This window comes from Equus asinus, chromosome 24 (genome assembly GCF_041296235.1).
Source record: "Equus asinus isolate D_3611 breed Donkey chromosome 24, EquAss-T2T_v2, whole genome shotgun sequence".
NCBI classification, from domain to species: Eukaryota; Metazoa; Chordata; class Mammalia; order Perissodactyla; family Equidae; genus Equus; species Equus asinus.
In genome coordinates, this window is record NC_091813.1 from 35,505,921 (window position 1) to 35,515,080 (window position 9,160).

Consider the following 9,160-nt stretch of genomic DNA (forward strand, 5'->3'; position numbering starts at 1 on the left):
TGTAGACATGTTATTAGACTTTTGTTCATCTTTCTTCTGTTAATCTGTTTCACGTCAATTTAATTCTTAGACCAGCCAGAAGAATGTAGAAGGGTAGAGGAAAATTTCTTCCTCCCCTACAGTACTTACACAGACCTAGATGGTATAGCCTACTACACACCTAGTCTGTATGGCACTAATCTTATGGGACCACTGTCATATATGTGGTTCATCATTGGCTGAAACATCTTTATGCAGCACATGACTGCATAACCAAAGAATAGCTATTAAATACACGTATCAATCAAGACTGACATAAATAGCATTCTTTCCTTGCCTCCCAATCTTTATTTGACCCTTTTAATTCTATATCATTGGTTATTTTAAACAACCGTTTCTCATTTTTCATGATTTTAAATTTTGTTTATATGCCAGCAACTCTCAATTAATATCGCAAGCCCAGACCTCTCTCACAAACTCCACACACACAGAATAAACTGCCTGTCCAAACTAAGCTCCCGATATTACACCTGTAAAGGGTTAAGGTCTTCCTGTAACAAAGATTTGCAAGCCTTAAGTCTAAACTGCTTCTTTTCTTCACAAATTCGGAACCACAGAATGTACTTGTTTCAGACTTGCTTGTCCTTTGGCCAGTGGTTCTCTGTGTGGTCTCCAGACCAACATTATTAGTATCATCTGAAAACTAGAAATGTATGTTCTTGAGGTCACCCAGATCTATTGAATGAGAAATTCTGGGGGTGGGGCCCAGCAATCTATGTTTTAACCAGCTCTCCCCATGACTCTGCTGCACACTCAAATTCAAGAACTACTGGCTTAGGCCATCTGTTTCTAAGATCTGAGAACTGTTCATTTATCTCCTCCTTACTCTCCACCTCATATTTCTCTTTCTCATTCTCCTTTTATTGTGACCAACCTAACGCTTGTAAGCTATAAAATCTCTTCTAATTGCCAGTAGGCAGAGCAGAATCCCATTCGTAATGCTTCTCATGTTATAACAGAAAAAAAAAAAAAGCTTTCTCTTTTTCACCTGTTTTCTGGTGGGACCCTTGACATCTCAAATTTCCCATATTCTCAGGCTTCTCTGTGTCAGCTGGTAATAACTTCATCCTTCTAGCATGCTTGGTGTCTCTTTCTTTCACTTCCAAAATCTACTCTGCTAGGGAATTCTGTTTGCTCTACCTTCAAAATAGATTCAGACTCCAGCCATATCTCACTACCTCCATGGCCACCACCTAGCCCAGCTACCATAATCTCCACGTGGATCTCCCTGTGTCTGTCCTTGCCTCCCTGGACTACTTTCAATGTAGCCACCCAAGTGCTATATTTGCAACATAAATCAGATCATATCACACCCCTTCTCACAACCCTGTCAATATATCTCACTTTTCTTAGAGTAAAAGCCAAAGTCTTTACTGTAGCCTACAAGGTGTTACATGATCTACGCCTTGCCCTTATCTCTGACCTTCTCTCTGACTTCTATCCTCATTCTCTGCTCCGGAAACACTAACCATCTTGCTCTTCTTCCAGTGTTGCATTCCTGCATTAGGAGAGAATGGAAACAGCCTGAGGCCTTTGGGTATATTTGGGCCTTTGGGCAGAAAACACAGGGGGACTGCAAGGAAAAGGGAGAGGCATTTAAACGCTAATGGAACAGAGCACTGAACGACTACTGCAAAGAGTCAGAGAGATGCCTAAAGCCAGTCACATTACAGCAATTTCCCAAGAGCTCCATTGTTGATCAGGCAGAGAAATAGATGATCTTTCTGTTTTGCCCACTTCCTGTTGGTTTGTTTCTATTTTGCTATTGTTTAAACATATCAGGCTTTGCTTAAACAGCAAAGATGTTTCTGAGAGCTCTGTCCAATGAGAATCACAAGTAAGTACTCATTTGATGGTCTTTGTATTGAAGGAAACAGGTGGAGAGGGGCTGTGCATCCTGTTGGTGTTAGAGAATCCTTGTTCTCTAAACTTGGAATTGGATGAGTTGGGAATATGAAGATTAGGGCAGTAATCTGCCCTTCATAGCTTGTTCTTTGAAAGAGCCGAAGCAAATAAAGGCTTTGATCAGTGCCAGAGTTGAAGAGCAGAAATCAAGCCCTGTGGCACCCTTTGATTTGGAAAGAATCGCCTTTCACAGCGGGGTTCAAAGCCCAGATCTGTCCTCTTGGAACCTGTTCCTTGCTGTGAGCTTGAGCACTGCCAGCACTTTGTTCCACAAGGGTTCACTTAGACTTTAGATGGAGGTGAACGTCTCTCTCTCATTCCCGCTCTCTTCCTCTCTCTCTCCCACTCTCCCCACGCCATCCACCCTAAGACAAAATTTCAAGTGACATTCAGTTCAGTGCTACTTTATATTCCAAGGGAAGAAACCGCCATTGTGTTGGTACAGCCTGCCATCTTTTTCCCCCTTTATGCCTGTGTGATATATTTACTAAATGAAAGAATGAAATATATATTTCAAACCTTATTTTTACCTTCTCAGATCTACAAGTCTGTGAAACTTGCCTCTTCAAAAACCACAGCTGCAGGGGCCAGCCTGGTGGCGCAGCTGGGGTTTTTGAAGAGGCACGTTCCACTTCAGTGGTGGGGTTTGCCAGTTCATATCCTGGGTGCGGACATGCACTGCTTGGCAAGCACATGTAAAGTAGGGGAAGATGGGCATGGATATGAGCTCAGGGCCAGTCTTCCTCAGCAAAAAGAGGAGGATTGGCAACAGATGTTAGCTCAGGGCTAATCTTCCTCAAAAAAACAAAAACAAAAACAAAAAAAAACCCACAGCTGCAAAAGTTGGTTCCCTATGGCTTATACCTTTAGGATCATGTACAGTTTCTGATCTGGGGCTCCAAATTGTTCAACAATGCACAGAAAAGTTTCATGGGATCCCACTAGGTACTAGATGTGGTGTTAGTCATAGCTGCTAAAAGTATAACATAGCCTTGTGGGGAAGTCTGACACCTAAGCCATTGATAAGTAGAACCAGAAGAGGGAATGAGAGATGCCTGGGAAGCAGGGGTACCGAGGAGCCCGGGGGGAAAGGCGCAGAGGATACCTAGAGCAGGAGGTGCCTCAACTAGGATGAACGAAGCTCAGCAGGTTACTAAGTTAACGCATCATTTCAGAGCACGTTTCCAACTCTGTTTCTGTCTATGAGCCCTCACAGCCTTTATTTCTGAGAGGATCCACTAAGGCCTAAGGAGATAATTAATCTAATTTTCTGAAAAAATAAAATAAGAACAGATAGATTGAAAAAATATGTTAGAGCTGGAGTTCTGGGGTTTGTAGGTTTGTTTCTTTGTTTTACTTAAGAACGGAGGTAGGCAGCATTTCTGACAAGCTCTGTCGGACACTGGGATTCGAGTGTGGTTACCTTAGGATCTGAAAAACGTACTTTGAAAGATGAATATGCTTATCATTTTTGTAAATAAGAGACAACAAAAAGGGAAAGGTGTGCTTTGTATCCTCCACACCTGACACAGAGCTGGGAGTTCTCAGTCCTCTGCTTTGTTGAATGAATGACGGCCTTGTCCCACTTTGAGCATTTGTTTCTTCCTGGTCAAGAGCATTCCTTCATTATGACTGCCTTTCCCCAACACACACACACACACACACACACACGGAGTCAAGTTAAAAGTTTATATGTTAAGTTTCGTTCTCTAAGTGTTTCATCTGTAAATTTCTTGTCTCTCTGATGAGATGAAGCTTCTTGAAGTCAGGAACCAAGTCTCATAAATATTCTCATTTTCCCAAAGCACCTTGCTAAGCTGGCAATGTAGGCTCTATTAACGTCATACAGAAGAATTAGCTTTTCATCCCATCAACAAATCTTTCCGCAGATATTCCCTCCACATAGGCACATTCCCCCATGCCCACCTTTACCTGCGCACACGCACACACACTCTGTCACACACACCACTCTCTTGAATCACTCTGGTCTTCAGCTTCTGCTTGCATAGCCTTAACCTACAGGAAATGCCAAAACATGCACTCACATGTTTCCCCCTAAACTCCCCTTCCATATTTTTATAAACCTGCTTCACTAGCCTGTAAAATCACCTATTTTTTAGTGTATTTGACAAAGTCCCTGGTGACATTACTAGACTCCTACTTTACCACTGGAACTCTGGAGCCAGAGAAGTTCAGAGACTTAATCAGGACATTTCCGGATAATCCACAAACGCTGGTAGAAAGAGCTCACACCATAGCACTATCTGTTCAATACTATTTCTTTATTGTCAAGTTTCTTACATTTTCTTAACACCCTCATTCCTTTTAACCTTATAAAATTCAACATTTTACTATGAAATGTAGCTTCATATGAGGAAAGACTACAAAATAACTTATTTTGGAAACATTCTAATAATATATCTGCATACATTTTGAAAACTATAAGGTAATATACAAATGTACAGTATTATGTTTTCAAAGAAGTTTGGCATCCCTAACAAAGTCTGTGCGTGGGAATTGGTTGAAATAGAAGCCGTTAAATGTTATCCTTCATTTTCAATGATATATATATGAAGTTATAATTGATAGGAACTATCTGTAAAGTTGTAGGTGATATGCTGACAATAAATCGTAAGGTAAAATGTTCTGGTCTCCAACAGGAAGCTGAAATATTGTAGCTATAAATTATACTTGAATATATAATGCATGACCTAATAACCATATACATTTATATAAAATATTCTTTTGATAGGAACTTTGTTTTGGATCATTTTTATTAGTGAATTAAGAATTTAAAAAAATCTAATTAGCACTTCTCCTGCCAACATTCAGTTCTGAATCAGTACAATAAAATGTAATTTTCAACTAGTCTAAACACATGACGAAATACCTTCTTTCAGAGCCCCCTGAATTGGTTCTCGTGACAAGTGCTATACCTCTATATTTTACGTCTTGTTATTTGTATACTATTGCTTCTGTGACCAGAATTTCCTCATTTTAAGGAGAGAAATAATCTGATGATTTAAGGAGAGAATTAGCATGACAAAATCCGAAGTCCTATTTTATAATCCTATCGTAATTGAAATAGTTTAAAGTGTTTCTCCAGCAGCCTAGAGTCATCGGGGTGGGGAGGAAGAGACATGTCCTTGACACAGGTCCCTACTCACATTTCCTGGTAGTCACACAATCCTAGAGAAGGGTACAGAGAGAACTGCGAGAACATCTAACCAAAGCTTTCAAAATAGCCAAGGAAACAGAACATTTTACAAAAAGTTTCACTGCATTGAAATTAATTTATCAACATTTGATTTATAGGGAGGGTCATACTTATTTCATAAAAGTACATGTATTCCTCTGTATGTGTCCCTTCTGCTGGCTGATTCCATCTCTGGGGTGATCGAGGCTCACTACCACTGAATGTGAAGGTGTAACCTGAATCTGAGGCGGGAATGGAAACCGCCCTCCTCGTTCACGTTATCCAACCAGGGAACCAATGTCATTCATTACTGCATTTGAACCACATACCACTTTTACTCAGAAGAGAGAAAATGTTGGGAATCTAAGCTTACAAGGCTGAACAACAGGAAACTCTGCCACTGCACTAGCAATGTCTGAAGGATATGCGGGCATGCTCCAGTCCTGCAAAGGACTTTATCCTGATCACCCATGGTTTGAAATGGGAGGATGGTGAGAGTTGCTTTTTTGTTATCCCTGAATGACCAGTTTTTTGTTCTTATAAAAATCAGCCTTGGACATCCAGGTGGCATCACTTTCTCTTTTGTTGTTTTTCCTCTTTCCTTTTCTAATCCTGATCCCACTCTCCAGAATCCCAGCTTCATCGTGCTCCCATTCTCTGAGTTTGGGCCAATTGCGCCTTACATCCAAAGTTCTTAAGTTCTTTTCCACTCTTGTGGTCAAGATCAGCACAGTCCATTCACCCAGCAGCTTCCTCCTGGCTCTCCCGTTACTTGGAGTGGAGCAACTACGTGACAACCGTTATTAGTAATGATCGTCCCTGATAACTTTGCAGTGTTAGTAAGCTAAAAGAATCCCTCCCTACTGTGGGTAAGCATAGGAAAGAATGCGGAGGTTAAGGGAATAAAGACATTTGTCTCGCCACATTTTCTGCCAACTGGAAACACTTGAGTCCTCCCAAAGTGGAGTGTCATCCTTTTCCAAATAAGTGGGCTAGGTTCTCTCAGTGCTCCATACACATCCAACCAGCGTCTCCTTGACAGAGACAGCTACTTTTGAATAGTCACCATGTTAGTGACTTTACCCAAAACTCCTTTAGGGAATTATTCCTGGTTCATTGGTATTCAGCCTTTGTAACACACTACATTACCACATTTCTGTCCTAGACAGACAAGGCCCTGCAGACTTGATATCTGGGGCTTCCAGATTATGGTCTGGGAGAAGACTTGCCTCTTGGAGAGGCAGTGGGAGATTGCCCCTCCCACCCCCCAAAACCAGAGTGTCATTGAGTCTGCACCTTTAAGTAATGTCGCTCATTGTTTTTTCTTCTGCTTGCTTTTTCTCTCAAACCTTCTCCTCTGTGAAGGAGAAGATGAGATTTCTTTTTGATCCTGCTTAGTCAATGGTAACTAATTTAAATCGTGGATTTTATTAATATTATCCTAGGATGACATGACTCCTCTCCCTTTCATAACAGTTTTCCATGATGAATTGTATATTCTTTACAGCTGCAGATTTGGTTTTGAGATTGCGTCTTATAGTGGCAATGATCATAACAGATATGCTGACACATGCAGGGGGCACATTCAGCAGTACTTCAGTTTTGTTGACCTCTTATTCCCGAATCTTGCACAAAATCTCAACAGCTGACTGAAACTCAGGTGTCACAGTGTTCATTCTGGTGCCCAGTGTTATGACGAATTGCCAGAGTTGCCAGTTACAATGAGTCTTGAGTCTTCTCATTGGTTTAGCTGCATCCTAAGTCAGGCTTTCCCAATTGGTCCTTTTGTCACTAACCCCAAGACGCAGGTCAATTGGCAGTTAGGGTTCTTTCTAAATATCAAGACTGAGATGTAAAACTGGTGGCTTCCTTCCAAGTGGCCTGCTCTAGATGAGTCTCTGCAGACTCTCGGGCTCTCCTCCCCTTGCTCAGGTTACCCAGCAGATTTACCACAGTTACCTTCGCTCTCCTAGGTAGAGCAGGAATGAACCCTGGAGATTAATAGGCATAATTCTAAACTTTTGATTCATGACTATTAGATTTTTTTTCCAAAGGCATGATTCTCCAGATCTCTTCTTTGATCAGAATGGATCTGTAAACCAAAGAGAAATTTAGCCTACACACTTGTTCCACACAGAACAGTTTGGAACATGTGGGTATGTAAGGAAAGAATCACCCATCTGTTGTGCAGATTCTGGTATTGTCTTTAAAATCTGTGAAGCTCCCAAATTTATGCTGTTGGTTGGTAGACTGGGTTCCTTAAATTCAAGGTTCCTGATGTGATAGTCTTTCTAGAACACCCACTAAATTGTTGTAATTCAACCCAGAGAGTGCTGTCCTCCTTCAAATTCTGAACTCATGAAGAAAGAACACTTGTCTCCTAATCCACAGACTCCTCTTCAATCTCTGTTTCCTTCCTTGGGCTCTAAAGAAATCCACAATGAAAGCAGCCTTTGACTACCTCTTGACACTCAGCTCCCACTTGTTCACATTTGGGAATGTTTTTGCTGAGGAATAGATGAGGCTTCTGTCTCACCACAGGTGTTCACACAAAGGTCTGCAAGGGCAGGGTGGCGGATCCCTCCAGCACAGTAGTGCCTTTGTAGGGGGACAACACACAGTAGAGGTTGAACTCAATGAAAATGACTACTGTGGTCAAACTGGCTGGTAGGGCTCAGCAAAACAATGGTGTCCACCAGTCTTCTCACCCCCACAATGTCTCAGAGACTCCATGCTCAACACAATATACCTCAGGTAAGTAACATTATATATTAGGACTGCAAATATCTTTAACTTTTTCAGACCTTAAAAGGGAACTGGTGCTAGATACTGCTCATGGACAGAATAATTGAAAAATAATTATTATTTGGCATCTGCCTATAGCCTCGTTTGGCACATGTGGTAGGCAGAAATCTAAGATAGCCCCCAATGTTCTTGCCATCTGGTATACAGGCTCTGTATAATGTTCTCCCTTAGAGTGTAGGTGGGACCAGTGAATCTGATAGAATGTAACTCCTGTGAAAAGGTGAAGAGATTTTGCAGATGCAATTAAAATTCCAAATTGGTTGAACCTGAGTTAATCAAAAGGGAGGTTATCCCAGGTGGGCCTTAATCAGGAAGGATCCTTGAAAGACCCTTTCCTGGCCTTTCCTTAAGAGAGATGTTCTCTTGCAGGTCTTGAAGAAGCAAACAGCCGTGCTGGGACCTGCCTGTGGAGAGAGGTGGCCTCTAAGAGTGATGGCCTTATTCTTCAGCCGCAAGGAACTAAAAAGAGATAAATTATTGGGAATCTGAATTCTGCCAACAACCCGAATGAGGTTCAGAGAAGACCCTGAGCTCCAGATGAGAACACAACCAAGTCAACATCTTGATTTCAGCCTTGTAAGACCCTGAGCAGAAAACCCAACTACGCCTAGCTTGTGAGATAATACCTTGTAAGAAAATAAATGTGCGCTGTTTTAAACAGCTAAAATTGTGGTAATTTGTTACAATAATGAAAAACTAAAACAGTGTACCTCTTTTTCCATTGTTTCTGACTCATTTTCCTGGGGTCTCACCAGTCTCCAAGAGATAGACTTGATTGAAATTTTAAGTCCAGGTTGGAGTGTTTAGAGCTTGGGATGCTAGTGTGGATTAGAACTATTTGCTTCTTGTTTCCATCTGATCAGTCCAGAAGCCCACACCAGTTTCTCAGCCACCTCTACTATTCCTAATTTTTCACCTGACATTAGGGCGGAATCCTCCCAGGCTCTCACAATTTGCCAGTGTCTACCTCCTCCCTACACTAGTAAGCAGAAGGGGGATGATGCTCAAGGCATAGCGGAGAGGAGAAGAGAAGATGGGAGATGCCCCCTACTCCCTTCATCCTCATAAAAGAAAGGCTTATAAGTTTCCACACCCAACCATTTATAAGTGGGCAATAACTAGCCTCTCTACAGTTACTGTTAGCGTATTTATTAAGAAAGAAATCTAAATGAGATACCATCCTGTTTCTTTCTGATTCTTGAAAACTTTAGCTTT

At 41.5% G+C, this 9,160-nt stretch overlaps 1 long non-coding RNA gene across 4 annotated transcripts in view; it reads left to right on the forward strand.

Moving 5' to 3' along the window:
- Window positions 1-8,553, forward strand: part of LOC106848476 (uncharacterized) — an 885,659-nt gene extending 877,106 nt beyond the window's left edge. For all 4 annotated transcript variants that reach the window (XR_011497674.1, XR_011497673.1, XR_011497671.1 and 1 more), the window contains one exon: window positions 8,315-8,553. This is a non-coding gene — a long non-coding RNA (uncharacterized lncRNA). The remainder of the gene's footprint in view (window positions 1-8,314) is intronic.
- The last annotated feature ends 607 nt before the right edge of the window (window positions 8,554-9,160 follow it).